The 21,246-nt window shown below is 30.7% G+C and overlaps 1 protein-coding gene across 1 annotated transcript in view; it reads left to right on the forward strand.

Annotated features, from left to right (window-relative positions):
* Positions 1-1,434: 1,434 nt before the first annotated feature.
* The window catches only part of LOC124537358 (thrombospondin type-1 domain-containing protein 4-like), a 97,707-nt gene continuing 77,895 nt past the window's right edge, over positions 1,435-21,246 (forward strand). Inside the window, exon 1 of the mRNA XM_047114185.1 lies at positions 1,435-1,660. The gene's annotated coding sequence lies outside the window, so the exon portion shown is untranslated. The remainder of the gene's footprint in view (positions 1,661-21,246) is intronic.

Consider the following 21,246-nt stretch of genomic DNA (forward strand, 5'->3'; position numbering starts at 1 on the left):
TTAATATAAACATATTACTCATTTATTCATAATTAACAACTCTATCAACAAAATTAAAGACAACAGGGATTGTATGATAAACTATGTCATACTATGCAATTTACTAAGTCATTACAAATAATAAAGTGCAAGAGTTGATTAATAAACAAATTATATTTGAATATAAAATTAACAGTGTCTTAGTTTACAATTTTATTTACGAAAATTTAATATAATTGTAATGAAATATGGAACAGCTGATTCCTAGTAAGTCTTATGCGAGCTATAGATTTAACTAGTGTCTCTATATATCCTAAGTTCAATCTGACGGCCGATCTAACCTTGTCCGTGTCGAATGAATAACCACGGATCGCAGGCTCCCTAGGGAACGCTTGACGGGGGAATCATCTGTCATCGCGCTGAAATTGCTGTAATAAATCACTAAGAAATTACGAATAATATTGATTACAGGATAGAAATACGCTTGCGGTGTTTTATGTGGTGCGAGCTGATCGATATTCGTTTTTTGTTAACGTTTTTAATAGACTAGCTAAACTATTTTATTCAAACGGTATTAATTAAGTAAATTATTTGTATATTTTTTGTTATTTGGTTGTTAAAGTGCTCAAAATTATTTTGTTGATTGGTATTTAAAAAAGGAGTAAGTTCTAATTTGAAGTCTTGGTATTTAAGCTCTTGTTTTTTTAAAGTTATTCTTCGACGAAGGTGATTTTTTTTAAACAGATCCCATCGGATTTCAAAACAGACCACAAATTGAGTAGTTGTTTATTTCGTCTAAAAACAAACAAACAACGATGTTTGTGTCATTTAAAGGGGCCATTATGTTTACCTGTTTTTAGTATTTAACAATAACACTTATCATCTGTTTAACAGCCGTTCCAATGACTTGAAGACAGGAGTCTTTAACGATGTATTCAAAGCCCTTAAGGCATCAATAAATTTTCATGTGATTAATTTGTATTCTTAATTCAAATCGTGGAAACCTGCATCTATTTGAAAATTTGTCTTGTGTGTCTGCTAATCCTGTTACATTTAAATATTGGTGGTCTATGCAGTGGGACATTAAAGGCGTTGCTTTATATTTTTTGAATTTGAAAATAAAAAACATAACTAGTTTATTAAAATATTTATATGTACACAAATTAAGGTAGGTTAACAAAAATATCCCAATAATTGAAACGTTAATTTGTACTACTATTAAATAACTTAAAATGCCACTAGCCTCGTCTTTATAATATCGGTATTTCTTAACATTGAATGGCTTGTAATACAAGTTGCGTCGGCACTAATAAGTTAAAATGATAACATTAAATCAGTCTGTTGCCGCGGCTTAGTCACCATCATAATTGGTCGAACTTTTACTTGCATTTTTACTTTCCACACTAGTGTAGTAATGAGTTCTGGAAGTACCAAGCCCTTTTAACGGAAAGCCGAACCGCGTCAGTTGATGTCGGGCGTAGGCGCATTGCACGTCGCTGTCATAGAGAAATGCCACTTTTTTCAAGAGCTCGGTAATGTTACAACTCCTACAGTTTCCTTTTGACTTATGATAGCCTGGTACTTTTATATCAATCGCTGTAGTTATTGATTTGTTCTAATAATTTTTATTTTATTTTGTGTTGTGCTGAATGAAATCAAAGAAGGTTTTAATTATTATTTGGTGAGTTCGTATTATTTTTTTATATGGTTTTTATGACACAAACATTTTAAAAAATTATGTTGCGCTAAAAGTTGCATATTTTGTTATGCGTCCATCAGAATACTAAAACGAACGAAATAAAAATATGCATTATCAAAATTTCTTAATATTTGTTTTAATGGCATATTTATTTAATATTGTGATTAATAATAAACAATGTTATCCTCATTACAAAAATTCGATTAATATCTACATGATAAAATATAAATTCACGGCGCAATATTAATGTAATTTAAAAAAGAAATACCTAATTCTAAAATTGAATAGTGATTATTGACCATTGATACAATCAGGTAATAAATGGTGTTGCGATTAGAATTAATATGAATATAATCAATAATTATATTTCTATTGGGTATAAATAAAGTGTAGACTAATATTGAAGAATATACTAATAATTAGATAGTATTTTTTAAACATATTTAATTGAATAATTTTAAACTAAAATTATAAATAAATATTCTTCTCATTATAGAAACAAAAACACCTGAGGAAATATCAGAAATGAAATTGAATAAATAGGTATAGTTGTCCGATGTAATGTTAAAAATCTGCAGAATTTGACAATTTTTCACATATTTTGTGTATTAATAGAAAACTCGATTAATATAAACAAATCGATACATCGATTTTTATTGATACGGTTACTGCCTATAAACGTTAGCAATTAAAAAATAGTTTATTGTACAAAGTTTATAAAAAACGGTTAAATTCAAAACTTGCATCCAAAGAGTATCATATGTATCAATTCACTTTCATTTAGGTCGTTGTCAATAAAAAAAAAAACGTAACAAAATTCGGTTATAATTTCCATGCGGTACATCAAGATCAGCTCGGTTGTGTTTGTAATATACGCGCCACGTGCATGATAACAGGTTATTCCGCCTAAAGTTATGTGCACTGTGTTGGCTGAATAGCGGAAATCTTTGCATAAAAAAAAAACAAAATATATTAAGTGAAGTATTATATACTATTCAATCTGTATTAAGGATTAGTTTTACTACTACTATGCTAGTCTTCAAAATTTAATTGAGTTTGTTTCCTCAACTGTTCCGATCAATCTCTTTCGTGTCTTCTCTATCCTACGTGACATTGGCGAAATAATCTGTGCCCTGTTGGCACAACTAAAAGCCATTAAACCAATAATTGAATTGAAGGATTAGTTTTTGTTCATTGTTTTATCAATAATCTTACTGTGTTTTATGTAAACAATTAATAGCTTACAAAGTATTAAACATTGCTGAAGTCAGCGACGTAATGCTTTAATTTCAAATAATAGTATTTACTATGAGTATATAATATGGATATTTCATTATATTGCAGATGCGAATTTCAATTTTTTAATTTATTTCATTATACTAGTACTCTATTAAAATGTATCGAAATCCTCACGAAAAGATGAAAGATTGTTTGAAACAAAATTCATCGGGTATTTAAAAAGTATACAACAAAATTACACGGTTGAATGGAAACAGAAGGCCCGGTCTGGCAATAAAGATTTCTATCACCTGTGCACGAGCTTACTCTCAAACTGAGCGATATTTGCATAGTCAACGGATTACTGTAAACTAGTCTAAGATGGGTTTCGACGATAGTTACATATAGACAGACGGACGTTGAAACTCTGAAACTTCTAAGCCTAGAATTTATATTATGAGAAATGTTATCTTTTTGTTTATTTGGCTATCAGGCAATCTCTTTTTGACACGATAATGCACGATAATTTTGGTTAACGATTTAACATATTACATACTAGTTGCGGACTGCGGCTGCGCATGCGTTTTAGGGTGTTGTCGTGTGTTGGGCAATAAGGTAGCCTATATTCTTTCTTGGAGTTCAAGTTCGCTTCATACTAAATTTCATCAAAATCGGTTCAGCGGTTTGGTCGTGGGAGAGCATTAGACATACAAAATAACACATTTATAATATTAATATAGATATATGTTTATTTTGAACTGGCAATTTGAATAGGTTGAAGAGGATACACCCAAAGAGTTGTGTTTACATAGAAAATAATGAAATTCTGAATCGAAATAAAATAAAATGGTATTAAATATTTGTTTTTATTTTCGATGTTTTGATTGTGTTCAGTTTAACATTGATTACAGTTTGTATTCACCGTTACCATTGATTTGACATACAAAAGAAGAAGACACAGATTGGGTTAGTAGTACTAGTATTCAAATAAAAACAAAAATAAATCAAAATCAGTATAAACTTTATTCAAGTGGGCTTTTACAAGCACTTTTGAATCGTCAATTAACAATTAAGTGAAGCTACCACCGGTTCGGAAAGTAGATTCTACCGAGAAGAACCGGCAAGAAACTCAGTAGTTACTCTTTTTCAACATTTAAAAAATACAATCTTATTAGTTAAATACAATTATATATGTATGTAATGTATCCAGCCTGGAAGTCAATAGGTATTAATTCCACGCTTTTTTGTCATCTACAAAATCTTGTATCGAGTAATACGCCTTTTTTACCAATGTATTTTTTATAAACGATTTAAATTTACGAAACGGCAAAGTTAAAAATGACTGTTAATATTATTAACTTATCTCTAGTTTTAACGAAATATATATGTAATTACAATTATATATTCATACATGTACAAGCTAAAAGGTTTTTGTCATTAAACCTTCTAATATCAACTACTAGATCGATATAAATAATTATCTTTGCGTTGGATAGTCTATTGATTGAGGAAGGTTATGATTTTATAACTGCAAGCTACTAACCATAAAGCATAACCATAAATGTCAAACAACATAGCGTAATGAGCTGGTAAATAATGAATGAACTTATCACGTGTAACTTAGATATAATTAAAATATAACGCAAGTGAAACCTCAGGGCATAGAGTATACAATATACTTTTCATACGATTGGACAAAGGTATGCAAAGTTTTATTTAGAGCAGAGATGGCACAGTGGTTAGAACGAGTGCATCTTAATCGATGATTTCGGGTTCAAACCTAGGCAAGCACCACTATATATATTATGTATGTGCTTAATTTGTATTTATAATTCATCTCGTGCTCGGCGGTGAAGGAAAACATCGTGAGGAAACCTGAATGTGTCTATTTTCATCGAAATACTGTCACATGTGCATTCTACCAACCCGCATTGGAACAGCGTGGTGGAATATGTTCCAAACACTTTCCTTAATGGGAAAGGAGGCCTTAGGCCAGCTGTGGGAAATTTACAGGCTGTTACTTATGCAAAGTTTTAAGTGTGTAAGAGTATCATTAGAATCCGTATTCATTCATAGCAGTCAAGTTTTTTTTATCTATGAGGCAAAAGCTTTTTTTTTTAAATGTCATAATTAAGACTATAGATTGTAGTTGTGTATGATAAAGGAAATGGAAATAGATCCGTTGGCTAAGAAAGGCACGATTCCTCTTTTAATTATGGGAATGCACTAACTAAAGTAATCGAATTTGTGTATTTCTCTATTCTAAGATTGGTCATCTCACGCACACTAAGACATATTGTAAGCATCGGTGTTTTTGTAAAGCTGATAATAACAATCTGGCGTATAGTAAAAGGCGACTAAGGCGTCTTTGTAGATAAAGAAATCTAGAATAAAATTAAAGTATGAATTGTTTACACAATACGTTAAACTTAATTGAAATGAAAATATTTAATACATTTCAATATTATTACTTAAATTCAACCTGTTTCAAAAAATTAAAAAAAATATATTAAATATTTAAGCACTTAACTATTCGTTTATCTATATGTTATTAAATATTGACCAAAAATCAAATACAAATCATAGAAGATATATTTTAGTATGATAAAGGCGTACGATATAGGTTTCGTACGTGTGCAATTACTAAGTACGATTAGATACGATTGTTGGCAAAGCATTGACAATATAAGGAATGGTTAATGCGTGGTAAAATGTTATATCATTAACTTGCCCATTTGTCAGTCTACATATCGTACAAAATATTCATTGTTCGTACAAGTCGTGCAATAGATCTTATTAATTGTTTTTGTCCGAGTAATAAAGTACACATTGTTTTGTTTTTTTTTTTTACAAAGTAATGTTTTAAAAAGTAAAGTAGCAGCCCGTAAATTTCCCACTGCTGGGTTAAGGAAGTTTGGAATATGTTCCAATGCGAGTTGGTGGAATGCACATTTGGCTGAATTTCTATGAAATTAGACACATGCAGGTTTCCTCACGATGTTTTCACACGCGATGAGTTATAAACACAAATTAAGCACACATATATATAGCGGTGCTTGCCTGTGTTTGAACCCGAAATCATCGGTTAAGATGCACGCGTTCTAACCGATGGGCCATCTCTGCTCAAGTAATGTTTTACAAAATAGAAATATCGGATATTATATATTTATATAAAATGTATTTTGGTGAGTCGAGATGACTCAGTGGTAAGAAAAATTCACTACAGAAATTTCATTTGCTTTATTTGAGTTTACAACTCATCTCGAGCTCGGCGGAGAAAAAAACATCGACAGGAAATCTGCATGTGTTTAATTTCAACGAAATTAAGACACATCTGAATGTACCAACCCACATTGAAGCAGCCTGGTGGAATATGCTCCTAACCTTCTCCTTAAAGGAAGAGGAGGTCATAGGCCAGCAGTGGGAAATTTACAGGCTGTTATTGTTGTACTGTTTTTCATAACGACCCAAAATAAGCATACTCCTAAATGATTTTAAAATAAAATTATTATAATATCACATCAATTCTTTATTAATTCCTTGTAACAAGTGAATGCGGTAAAATCAGGAAGCGAATACGACACTACCTCGCTAATGGCAAGCCGTGACATCGCATTGAGTTACACTATTCCACTTGTTTTTTTAATTAAACGTTTCGAACTGTTTAAGGTGAAAATAGTACAGCAATAACTTGGAATTACTTTCAAAAGAAGATGCGTTTTATATATGGGTTAAATAAAAAATACATATTTGGATATAAATTTTGTTTTGTTTGTATAAAGCGTTTTAAATATATAATTTTGACTTCTAAGTCCTATCTTATCTTATAAATGTGTTAAGTTTTTGCGATTTGAGATACAGAAAATATAAGGAGTACTTAACATATGTACCCGCGGATGCATCTGCGTATATACTGCGTAATAACTATACTTTTTTAAGGAAAATTAAAAATAATAATGCATAAATCTGAAACATTTTTAAATATAGTCTTCTACGAAATCTATTTTGTCTATTAAATGACAGTTATGCGTTGGTGTGTGTTATGTCACGTATGGAATGTCGCGTGGGTGAGTATATGTGTGTTTGTGGTAACTACAATACGCGATGATGAATTAATATATAATATTTATAATTAAATTAATTTAAAAAATCTTGATATAAAATAATATTTTTTTGTTCATGACATTTGTTTTGAATGAATACAATAATTATATAAATATAACCGCATATGGTTTTTAACAAGTTCAAACAACATCGTGCCAAATAAATGTCTTATTCCAAAGATATACGACGAGCCTTCACGGTCTCCTAAATCATTTAATTCTGCTAAACTAAATATTTACTTCATAAATGATGTAAGCAACGTTGTCAGTGGATTATTTAGCTCGTGTGTTCTATGAAACAGGTTGAATCTTGTGCCAATTATGTAAATGTAATGTTAATAAAATTCTACGTAAATGTCTTAAAAATAAAACCTGAATATTAGATTAATAAACTGAAACGGGAATCTGTGTTTTAATTTAATCAATCGATCAAAATGTCATTATTTCAATTTATTTACTACCTAATTATAACGATTAATGTCTGAGGAAAAGTCTTTGTTCATAATTTTTAGCTGATTAAAAAAAATATCAATCTAATTTACTATCTCTAAATTAATAATCCAAACTGTTATTCAAGATTCGTTTCAAATAGTCGATTTCACAGGGAAGAATCGACAAGAAACTTAGTAGTTACTTGCTTAGTTGTGTTTATTACTTATCTCGTTCTCGGCGGTACAGGAAAACATCGTAATGAAACATGTATGTGTCTTATTTAAAAAAAAAAAGATACTTGTGTATCCATTGAACACAGGCGTGGTGAAATTAGAGTTTGTATCATTTAAATAGCTTTAACAATTAATTTTGCAAATATATTTTACTATAAGAATTAAATTTGATACGCCATATCAAAGCTATACATTGTAATACAACATTTATTTCTAACTAATTTATCTTAATAATATTTAAATATATTATTTACTCGAATTTAGTGTCATCATTGGTGGTCCTTTTAATAACAAAAGAGGTTTTATATGTAATCAACTGTCGATGATGTTTTTATTTATAACCTGTGGAATCGCTACCGCATAGTGTTTAATCGGTCGATCCATAATGGCCGCTCGATCGAGTGTTCATTGAGAATATCCACTTATACATGGCTCATTTAATCTTAACTAGATTATTTATAATATAAAACAATTTTTGTGTTACTTTAATGGATTTATAGCAAATGCATTTAAATTTCCCACTGCTGATCTAATATAGGCTATTTGACTATGATTCAAATGTGGCAGAAGTTGAAAATTTACAATCTTCAAAAAACCTTGCACAGTCGTCTTAATGAGCAAGAATAACCAGAAAACTTAACTTAACTTCTTAACAACGAGGCGAGTTACCTATTTTAACATGCACATGCTGTAACGCTCACATTTTCAAAGAAAACAAAAGACAGTATGAGTGCCCGAAATAATTTATACAATACAAGCAAAAGTGAATGCAAATTCCCGCTATTAATTAATATTTTTTAATACGTCAATTATGACATTTCATATGTCAATTATGACATACAGTACGTCACTTAAAGTGACAGCTATTTTGACATATTAACAAAAGATTCGTTACATTTCACTTTCAATTGGCATTTGCTTTTGATTTTGTTGCTTAACTATCGCGGATGAATCGAAGAACATTCAACATTTGAATTTAAAAAAAAAACTTCGCATGTTTTCTGCGCGCTAATCATCCGAATGACAGAAGTGAAACTGTTTACGTCATAAAAATAAAAAAAATATCCGTTCAAATGAATCCGAATTTCATAAATATTAGTAAAATATTATAAATAACATTTACTTGTGTCATTTGTTTATGTTTTTTCCCTTTGATTGTTCAAATGATAATAACACATATGGAACTTAGCTCTGTCTCAAATGTGGGTGTAGTTTTACATAAAAAAAAATAATGTCGCAAATATTTAATCTGTCTGTGTAAAAATAACTCAGCTTGTCTGTATATTTGTCGCTCTTTCACTACCAATCCGCTGAATCGAATTTAATGTAAGTTGTTATGAAGCAAACACGAACTCAATGAAAGGACATAGGCTACTTTTGCTTAATACATGACAACTAACACCCTAAAACTCGAGCGAAGCCACGGGTTACTACTACTGGAATGGACTCGTATTTTTATTAAAACGATGTGCAGAATCACGACTATTACTGTCGTGTTACGGTCCGTCAAAGGTTTGATCGTGCCTGTTTAATCGTGTTAGCATTGAGAGCTACTCTGTATCACACAACCCACATAATATTATGGACATTTCAGGCATGTACTAATATATACATGTAGAGTTGTTAATACAACTAAATTTAAGAATTTATATTTAATTCAAACTATTATTTGTACATAGATTTGTAATGATTTCTGACGAAACTTAAACCAAATTTTATTATTATTATAAAAATGTAGTGCTAAAACGTTTATATTTTTATTTGACACAAAATCTTCCTTTTCATTTTGTAATACTTATTAGTATTTTCAACCGACTTCCAAAAGGAGGAGGTTATCAATTCGTCTGTATTTTTTTTTTATGTTTGTTACCTCATAACTTTTCACTGGGTGGACCGATTTTGATATTTTTTTTTGTTTGAAAGGTAGTGCTTCCCATGGGGTCCCATTTTTTTTTAATTTTTTTCCGATGATGGTATCCATATGAAAACGACATAAGTCTTAAATTTGCATTATGTATATGCGCGACAAATAGGTGAATAACTGAAAATCACGTTAACCAATTTTGATGATTCTTTTTTTATTATAAAATATATACTTCAAGGGTAATTTGGTGAAAGTTTGGTAAGGTTCTGAGCACAGGATCCATGACAAAGTAACGGGACGGAAGGGAACGGAACAATTCTGAGGAGCACGTTAGCGATACTCAGTCGAATCTTTTATTTTTAGGTTATTTGGATATTTGAGTCACCTTCCGTAATGTGGTTATGTTTATGTAATTATCATAGTTGAATATTATAATCAACTAGCTACCCACCCCGGCTTCGCACGGGTGCAATACTGATACTAAATATACTACAGAATTTGTTTATATACGACATCACATCGCAAACTTCTGAAATTATCAGTGTTTCTTTACTTTATTGTTCATGTATTATATACACAAACCTTCCCCTTGAATCACACTATCTTTTAAAAAAAACCGCATCAAAATCCGTTGCGTAGATTTAAAGATATAGGGACAGAGAAAGCGACTTTGTTTTATACTATGTAGTGATGGAACTCCTATACGGCTCGCAGTTAGGGTGCGATATGGGGCAGAATTTCTTACTATCTTTAATCAAATTTTGTGTATGTGATGTGATGTCATTTGAAAGTTTTTTTGCTGAGTTCGATTACAGCTCTTTCGAGGGATCCTTGTAGTTTACGCCGCGTGACGTATTAAATCCGCATTTTCGAAAGTCTATTTTTGCTTTATTCGCAAGTTTCCTTTGAAATTGTCCTCGAAGTAGTTTCTGACTCATATAAACGGAACGCTAAATCTATCCATATTAAAAAAAATTAGTTAGTCAACATCAGCTTCACTTAAAATCAAAAAATAAATAAAAATTTTAACAAAAAGAAAAACCGACTTCAAACAAAACACTATTTTAAAACAAATGAATATGCACGAAAAAGTAATAAAAATAATTGCGTATTCAACAAATTTTTTAGAGTCTTCCTAAGTTAAATGAAATGAAAAATATTAGACTACTTAAAAGTCGATTAACGATTATATCATGTAGTTATAATTATTATTATATTTTTGTTGTTTAAGTCGGTTTTTCTTTTTGTTAAAATTTTTATTTATACTGTAGTAAAACTACTAACATAACATTACTTTATGTCACTTTATTAATTTACCAGTCAAAAAAATCATGAAAATATATATTATCTTTACATACAATTCCTTATCAAGAGATGATGAAACTAAATGTACTCTCTCAAACAAATAATGGTTATAAATTAAAATACAAAAGTACAAACAAATTTCGCTGTTATTAACATAATAACTAGCAAATGTTATGCAATTAATCGTTATAAGACATATTAACAAATATGAAATGTTCCTCTTGTTACAGCAGGTAACTTTAAAATCAATAAAGCAATTTCTTTTGAAACCGAATTGTTTCATTTGAAAAATGTTAAAATTTTATTTTATCAACTCTGTGTTATGTCCGTACAAGTTTGATTACACTATCCCTGTCAACTGATTAACGTTGGCTGTGCAGTAAAATTTAATTTATTTACATACTGATATGAAGCCTGAGTGATTTCGGGACATAAAACCAACGGATGCAAATAAGCGCTGAGGAAGCGCTGTAAACGTCATTCGCTTGTAAATACTATTAGTAAAATGTTCGAAGTCATTTCGACTAGAAATATACTTTATAACATACACAGTTATTTTAGTATTATTATATGTAATATATTTTACATAAAATAAGATTATTACACGTGATATTAAGTAGCGTATTACTAGTATTTTTTCGAATAACAACTTTTTAAAATATCTCCAGGGAACACATGAATCGTTCTCGTGAACGGATTCAGCGCTTTCGAAGCGCTTTATCAACAAAACGTAAAGCATTTTATAGTACATTCCATCCGTCTGTTACAGATAACTTAATTATATATCACGATATTAAGACCGTAGTTTATTCTAGTTAAAATTTTATATAATATATCGGAAATAATAATTTCTTAGTCGTAAAAATTTTATGACTAGAATCGGATACATCGTGTATGGTAATCGTGTTTAACAAAGAAATAACCCTAATAAGAAACTTTTACGAGTTTACATACAGTTATAACATTAATAATTAAAACAAATAGGTTTCAACTTAAGTTACATTTTTATTTTATTCTTTTGAATATATAATTTTATTCATGCGAGCCTGCTTAAGTACTTTGGCTCTCAGTTAATATTCCTGCTTATTTTACTACTTTTGGTTGAAAGGGCGAGTAACCTTTTATCCTTTGATTGAGATTGATGTCAATTGACGTACTTTTATTAGATGTTTTTTTCAGCAAGCAAGGTTTTTTATTTAAAATACAAAAATAAATCTAATTACAGGCGGAATAGATTCGAATATTAGATTAATGTATGTCACACAATTTGTGCATTGTGCACTAATATATTTTTTATAGTACAACACAATTTCACTAAACTACTTATATCCATCTTAATTTAATTTCTAAAGTTCCGATAACAGTTTCGTCAACGTTCAAAACGCAATATATTCACAAATCCGTTAGGAATATAGCATTGCTTATCAAGCTCGACAAATGATACCGCATCAATTCGCTGTCAAATATAAAAAAGCATTTCCCTTTTGTTTTATTTTATACACTATATTGGTTTTAGCGGTCAAGAATTTCGAACTTTTCTATATATAGGCACGCCGCTACACGCTGAATTATCGATGTTTAGTATTGAGTGACGCTCGTGCTTACTAGAGGTCTTAGTGTGCGTAAGATGATTATAAAGTCAAGACAGAAAAACAAAACACAAATCAGATTATATAATTACCTATGTTTATTAATTTCAACTCGTAGGGAGGCCCCCCTTCGAGTTGTTTTGACGTCTTATGTGAATAGAACAATGTAATTTACGACACGAAATAGTCCAGTATATATCACAAACTAAATATAGTGAAATAAATTAGAATATACATTAACGAGTCTATTGTATATCTTAATCTTATTACATTAGCAAGATTGCCCTTAATTGATTAAAATTTTCCATAATACGTGCCTCTAGTTCCCAATGAGCCTGTGTGATGTGTATATCGAATCGGACGTGACGACGTTCAATCGGCCACCGGCAAAGCTCAATGCGTTGATAACATCTACGCGGTGCGCCTGCGCAGCTTTTTGTGCCGTCCTAATTGAATTATCTATTAGGCCGGCTTATAGGTTTTTACGTCATATACATGTGATTTGATAGGAATGTTTTTGTAATAATAACTTAGCTTCTACTTAAACTTAATTCAACAATTAATATAATGTGTTATACTTTAGAGCTGAGATGGCCCAGTGGTTAGAACGCGTGCATCTTAACCGATGATTTCGGGTTCAAATCAAGGCAAGCACCACTATATGTGCTTAATTTGTATTAACAATTCGTCTTGAGGAAACCTGTGTGTCTAACTCATAGAAATATAAGTCATAGAAATTCTGCCACACGTGTATTCCACGAACCCGCATTGGAACAGCGGAACCGCATTGGTGGAATATTTTCCGAACCTTATCCTCAAAAGGAGAGGAGACTTTAGCCCAGCAGTGGGTAATTGACAGGCCGTTACTTTACTTTACTTTTACTATTGTTGTACTTTATTTAATTATTAATCGTAAATATAAAATATTGTATTATATTTTAGATTTTACCATTAATTGATGGACTACCGGAAAGTTTGTTCGGTTAAGTACCAGCCTTTCATCATAAATTCTTCCGTCAATCAGCAAATGTAGTTAGTAGTCTTAGTACTTAAAGGGTGTATAAGACAAGGGATATAACATCTTTGCATACAAGATTGATGAATCATTAGCGATGGAAGGAATGGTTACATTTTTAAGACTCCAATGTCTACGGGCAGTGCCGACCCCTTGCCATCAAGTGGAATATTTGTCCGATCACTTTAAAAAAAAAGAACACATAACTCTCATAATTAAGGTAGCTGCCTTTAAGATCTTTCCCAATTCACTTGATATTCCACCTTATAACATAAATTTCTGTAAATTAGTGTGTGTATTGTTAAAATAAATTGGTCACAATATTTAAGATATGACTGAGGGTCAATGACCGCTTAAGAAATACGTCCTGTAGTGTCAATACACTGCAACAACTTTTATCTAATTGTATATGGCCTGAAAGAATTACTTATAAAGCATTCTAGATAATCGCGCCAAGCCTCTGTCTATAAAACTTACATAAAAAAACTAATTAAACGTCAGTATTTTTTTAAATTTAAGTAGTCCGGTTGCCTGAATAGATTTATTAGTACAAAAAGAAAACAAATTTACTCTTATAACACATTAAGTCAAAGATTATGAACCCGACTCGTTTGATTAACACGTGTCATTATGAATGGTTCTTTATAAGGCTTTGGATTTTTTTTATACTCGAGTGACCGTAAGGAATTATCACTTGACACTGATAAGTTTATTAAAAGCGTCGGATATAATTAATATTAACAAATCACGTTTTTGATAATAGCTACGATGTAATTAATATTAATGCAAGAATAGATTTTTATTAATAAGTCAAGTTATAAGATTAGACTCAGAAATATACATCGGTATATTATATTATATATTGAAATAAAATATTCTTTATATAAGACCTCTTTGTTAACAAAACTTTTTTCCAATTAAAAGTAGCCTATTTCCTTTCTCGGGCTCTAGACTATTTGTGTTAAATTACCAAATTTCAATTAAATCGGTCCAGTAGTTTTGGTGTGAAAGCGAGACAGGCAGACAGATAGAGTTACTCTCAGATTTATAGTATTAATATATATTCCTGTAGGTGACATGAAAACCGCAACGCAGCGAAATCGCGCGGATGACGCACGGACGTCGTGCGTTAATCACAACTCTCGTATAGAGTAGAATCGTAACTATGTAAAAGTTAATTCAATAAGTTAAATGTATTTTGATAAAAGAAAATCTACAAATAATGAATATGACAAAGTACCAAACGTAGATGACGTAGAATACGATAACTACGATATTTATTAATACCGTACAGTTTGAAGTATTGTCAATATACAAATGTAAATTTTGCTCATTTTTTGTCCATTAGCTGTACATTATGTGACATTCAATAATTAATTATTTTTAGACGACATATAAAACATATTAGTGTAAATCGTCAATACAGTATGTCTTAGTTTTAATTGGTAAAGCCTAAGAAGTAGTTTATAAGTCTTGTCGAACATTTGGTGCAGAAACAGGTCAAGCAACTGCACTAGAATTGTAAAGAGATCTGAGACGAGATTTAATGTGTACAACTATTCAGTACGTGAGAAACCTTTAAAAGCCATACCAATAAATTAGCTAATTGCTCGGCCTCGAAGTAGAACTTTTTCATAAATAACGATAACTAAACCACTAAAGATGTCTTCATTGTCGCTTAAAGCATTACTGATCTTGTTACTTAACATGCTTCAAATATGTACAAAGGAAATTGACCTTTAAGTATTATGGATTATAATTAAAATTGCCTTTACAAAAAAAAGATTTGCCTATAAATGTACACTGTACTAAGGTATCATGAAAATGGAAGAAAATTTATGATGGTTACATAAGAAATTCCTAAAATTGTTGTGGGGGAGTGACATCATGTTGTTTGATGGTATTGTGTTCTAAGATGCTTTTAAACTCTCAAGATTATAAATTAAACTGAACATATAGTTACGTAATAATCAACTAATTATTTTGTTCGATATTTAAATTCCTTTTTTAAATATATTGTTTTCTTTAATGTGTCAAAATCATTGTCACTTTCGTGATAGCAAGATTTACATTAAGCTGCATATCCTTACATAATCGTCATAATGATATCCACAGTCTTTTGTTATTCAGACATTAAGTACATTAAGATGTACGGATCATATCAGCTTAAAAATTTAATGCTATAGTAGATTCAATGATAATTAATAAACGATCTTGAATTTTCTGGTACAAGATCGTTTAGTAAAATTCTATTTAAATTAAGATATTAATATAGATGAGTGTTAAGTGCTTTAAAATAAATGTATATTGGCTTACAATGTGTGTGTCATTGACCCTCTGAAATCACGGGTGTTCACTGTTATATAATTATGTCCAATAGTGGTCGATCGTCGACGCTTGACCTGTCAACTATCAAGTAGCCTGGTCTATCTATTTAATGTTCGTTTCAATTATTTTTCTTTTGTTTCTGTCCTTGAATTGGTTCGATTCGCACAAATCGTTTTTATAATTGAAGTAATTGACACCTTGCATTGTCGAGCTGTCCACTTGTATTTTCAGCTAAAATGAATGGTCTGATTTTAAAATGTATTGAAATTTATGTAACAAAACAAAACGTAAAAGTATTCGATTTTGAACTTGTGCTCGTTATACATTGCTGGTTACGTTCGAGTTGGTGGTGGTCGGTTACACACGTGGCGGAATTGGATACGAAAGTAGCCCAACGATTTCAACCTTCATCAAAAAACTCGAGATAAATCATAAACAATAATTAAGAACATGAAAACTCATTGTAAGACACCTACTTAAAAACATTTCACTGAAGCCATATGATCTCTTAATACTATTCTTGTCGTGAACTTTTAATGTGTAATTTCATTAAGTATACTCGTGCAAAACCCATTGCACTTCAGAGGAGGTTGTCTCTCATGAGATGATTGTACATGGGCTAATGAGCCTATAATAAATAGACTTATGAATACTTAGGTTCGAACCGGGCCTATCTAATATCGTTAAGGCCGTAATAGTTTGCAATTTCCTCTAGGAGGTGCTACAAGTTTTATAATTAATGTGCTGTATAGTGCTATAACAGTTTCGATTTTCTTGTAGCAATCTATTCATTCCATGATTGAGATTGTAATATTATTACATGTGAAAATAATAATAAGGTGTTCTGAATTGAACAATATCTTTATTTATAATTCAGTCTTCATCTCCAGCTCGAAAAAGTACCTTAAAACATATTTAAGGTACTTTATTGAATGTGCGTTTAAGATAGATCAATGTGACTCTTTACAGCATGTATATAGCATTGAAATGATGACAGCCGAGATGGCCCACTGGTTAGAATGATCTTAACCGATGATTGTGGGTTCAAAGCCAGGCGAGCACCGCTGAATTTTCCTATGCTTAATTTGTGTTTATAATTCATCTCGTGCTCGGCTGTGAAGGAAAAAATTGGGAGGAAACCTGCATGTGTCTAATTTCATAGAAGTTCTGCCACATGTGCATTCCACCAAACCGCATTGGAACAGCGTGGTGGAATATGTTCCAAGCCTTCTCCTCAAAGGGAGAGGAGGCCTTGACATGACAGGCTGTTGTTGTTGTTGTAATTGAAATTAATATTTTCGAAGATATTACAGATTTAAAATGCAAGGACATAGCGGTTTGTATTTTCTAATGCAAAAAAAAGTTATAAGACATTCTTTAGTATATTTAGTCAGCATTGCACCTGTGCGATGTCGGGTAAGTTCGCTAGTAAATAATATAATATCATTCTCGTTACAAGTTGTAGCCATTAGGTTAAAAATATGAAAGATATCGGTAAACGTAGCAATTATTTACTCTTTTAATTTAAATTAATAAATATTTAACTTACTACTCACGACGGTTATAGCAATTTGAAATAAATAATTTCACTCAAGGCAAGGAGTCTGTTATTTGTCTAGCACTTGGAAGCGAAGTTCTGCAGTAAGTATACACATAAGTTTAAATGTAAAAATATCAATTTATATTGAAAACAAAGATTCTTATATTAAAACACTAGTTATGCCCGCGGTTTTATTCGCAGTTATTTGAGTCTTATTCTTACTTAAATAGAACAAAATGTTTTTACTGAATCATCAAATCAAATCAAAATAAACTTTATTGAAGTAGGCTTTTACAAGCACTTTTGAATCGTCATTTTACAATTAAGTGAAGCTACCACCGGTTCGAAAAGTAGATTCTACCGAGAAGAATCGACAAGAAACTCAGTAGTTACTCTTTTTTAATATTTAAAAAATACAAAGTCATGTTAGTTAAATACAATTATTTAAATTAATATATCCTAATTGGAAGTCAACAGGTATTAACTCCACGTTTTTTTATCATCTATAAAATCTTGTATCGAATAATATGCTTTTTCTACCAATGTATTTTTTTTACAAACGATTTGAATTTACGAAACGGCAAAGTTAAAAATGTCTGCGGAATTTTATTATAGAAACGGACCTTGCCCCAAGAAAGATTTATTGACTTTGCGGAGTCGGAAACTTGGCGTTATAAGCTTATCCTTACTTAGTGCAGATACAATGATTATCACTGATTTTATCAAAGTGATCAATGTTACTGTGAATATACATAATATTGTTGTAAATATATTGCGACGCAATAGTGAGTATTCCTAATTTGTTAAAAACATCCCGAAGAGAGTCTCTATTGGTTCAACAGATTCAGATAAAGGAATCAGAACTGCAGACATGACTTTAAACCTTTTTAAACTAGAAACAATTTTACTACACAAATAATGTCTCTAACATGACATTCTGGAGCCGAGCTATCCCAGTGGTTAGAGCGCGTACAGCTTAACCGATGATTGCGGGTTCAAATCCAGGCAGACATCATTGAAATTTCCTGTCCATATTTCGTGTTTATAATTCATCTCGTGCTCGAGCAGCGGGGAAAAGATTAAAAATATCAAACATTTCGAAATAACTGGAAAACTACTGACTGTATGATTTTTTTAAGCTTTACATAAATATTTGTAATTAAAAACAAAGATACATTTACACACAGCCTAATGAAGTAACACTTTGTTAAAGATTTTATTATTCAGTCACACCTAAACCACATTCCTAACGAATACATAATACAAAACGAAATATTTTGTCAAGTGTTGCAATAAATTTTTTTTAGCAATATGTCATTAAAAAAATGAAACTTTTTTTCGGTATCAATTAAGCAATGTTGCAACTTATGGATATATTTTAACAGTAATCGTATATATTTATCTTGAACATCTATAAGATTGTAGTGTATTCGTAAATTACTTATAATATAAAAGTTATAATGTGGTAGTTTGTAGTGAAATATAAACTTTATATTTTTTATTATTTTTAGACATTTGTCATCTTTCTTCTCTTACTGTTGCTATACACATGTGTCTCGTGACACTTGTGTGAAAGAGTACTTAAAAAGTTTTAAGTCCTTATTTTTAAACAAATAGTATGTTTCTCCATTTATTCCTTGTGTATTGTTGTTAAGTCCTTTTCTATGTACAATCATTTCTAAATAGTAGACAGACGATCACGATCAATCAATATGAGTAATTATATCGAGTGGCAACATTGGTTTGAATAAGTTAACATTGGCGTTGACAAAACATGTTTGTATGTAACTTTCCTTATATACAACTATCAATATATTGGTAGCCTATTAACTGTCACCCGATTATTAGGTTTTTGTCGTCAAGTGTTAGGTATAATAGCTTAATTCTTTCCATGGTATTCAAACGTTTATTATACCAAATTCAATCAAAATCGGTTCAGTCAAACCATGAAAGTGATCAAAATAACTTTTGCATTTATATTATTAGTAAGTATAGAATCGAATCAAAGAAAGGTTAAAGAAAAACCAAATCAATTTATGTTATATTATGCTCTACAAACATTGATTAATATATTAAATACAACTCTATTTTACTTCACTGCTCATTTATATCCACTTTAATTTTACTTGAAAAACATCTTCGCTATGCACACACACATATTCTCGTCACGATATATAGATAATTTTCAACGGTGTTAAATATAATATATTCATTTTTATATGTGTGTGTGTTGAACGATGACGATAACGAAGATGAGATGCTAGTCAATAAATTTGAAATTTTAGGTAAAGCGACGAAAAATGTAGTAACTAATAAGTTCAACTTTTAGTAACAATTACTGTTGCTATGGTATATTTCGAAATTGCCTTCCTAATAAATAGCGGCCGTAATTTCTAGTTAGCTTGGAGTTTATGAGCTAGAAAGTGGCCCTTAGTAATACGACACCATCCATGACAAAATTGCATGGCGACTACACGTTCGCTTGTGGTTTTATTTTTACCTAAACCGCGAAGAAAACGAACGTATGTCATTAGCTTTAGGCACTCGCTGCTGATATGTGGTTTCTAAGTCCTACGTAACAATTTATACTGGATGAGGCAAGATTGAAAAACGTACATAATTATAATATAACTACCTCGTTTCGGTTTTGCACGCGTATGTATAATATAACATTAATAAGACACGTAGTAAAGTTATAGTACGATACAACTTAGAAGTAGCATCGGCAAATTCAATAAAACCGATAATTGCCGATTTATACAACCAATAGAAATAGCTCCCTGTCGCGCCATTCGTGGCTATAGATTCTCGTGTCAGTTAAACCCGAGAATGCAAGTGCATGTAAACCGACGTGTCAAATTGACGAATATATTATAATATATTAGGTCATATGATATTACAAGTTATTACGTTTGTGTAAAGATCATATTCACATAAGAAATAAATATTGATAATTTGGGATAGCGTATTTAATTCGGATGTGATCGGTTTCCCGGACTTTGCCGATTCTACATCTAACTTGTGTCGTACTATACCAGTTTAAAAAATATATATGCCAGCATATTATTAAATATTTTAGGTATTTCTAATAACTATAATTGTATAACATTAAATCAATTTTCAACACGTTTTTAACTTGCATTCAGTACAAACGTCGCTTTGACACAGTGTAATCATGTAACAATTTATTCAAACAAGCTACCAATTCTTAGCTCGTATGAGTTGTTCAAGTTAGACTTATTTATCGTGATTAGCACGATAGGGCACTTACCTTTGAACTCAGCCACGGTCTCGATTTACTGACCTATTTAAAATGTATCTAACTTTCTGTATACAGGTGTTACTATATAAGAAATAAAAGTTTAACATGTAAAAATGTGACTTCAAGGAATATCCTACCAGAATGAGGAGTCGCCTCATTAAATAAATTTATTGTGGCAAAACAGAGCTATCATCAGTTATGATATGTTGAATAAAATCTTGTTATGTTGTTGTTATGTTGAATAAAATATCAGTCTATATTTTATGCACTTATAGTAAAAAGATAATATTCTGGAAGAATATTATCTTCTATCTACTACATTAAGGTAGTCTGGAAGAAATGGCTAATAAGCCATAAGGCCGCCTTTTGTTTCACCATTAGTTTATTATTTTATATATTCTGTAATCGTTCGTGATTGTAATTGTGGTGTACAAAAAAGTGTTAAATAAAATAAATAAATAAATATTGATAAGACATATGACTATATAAAACTCTTAAACACGTACAAAATCAAAGGAGCACACAATTGGCTTAATAAATGCTGCTTAGTGCTCTAAAAAGGACTCTTAGAATTAAAAATAAAAATGGAATTTAACAACAGAACAAATAATAAATTTAAATTTGGAATTTTCTATACGAATGAGAACGGTGTAAACAGGTTGTTAAACCCTGAGTGCTT

The sequence above is a fragment of the Vanessa cardui genome, chromosome 18 (genome assembly GCF_905220365.1).
Source record: "Vanessa cardui chromosome 18, ilVanCard2.1, whole genome shotgun sequence".
Classification (NCBI taxonomy): Eukaryota; Metazoa; Arthropoda; class Insecta; order Lepidoptera; family Nymphalidae; genus Vanessa; species Vanessa cardui.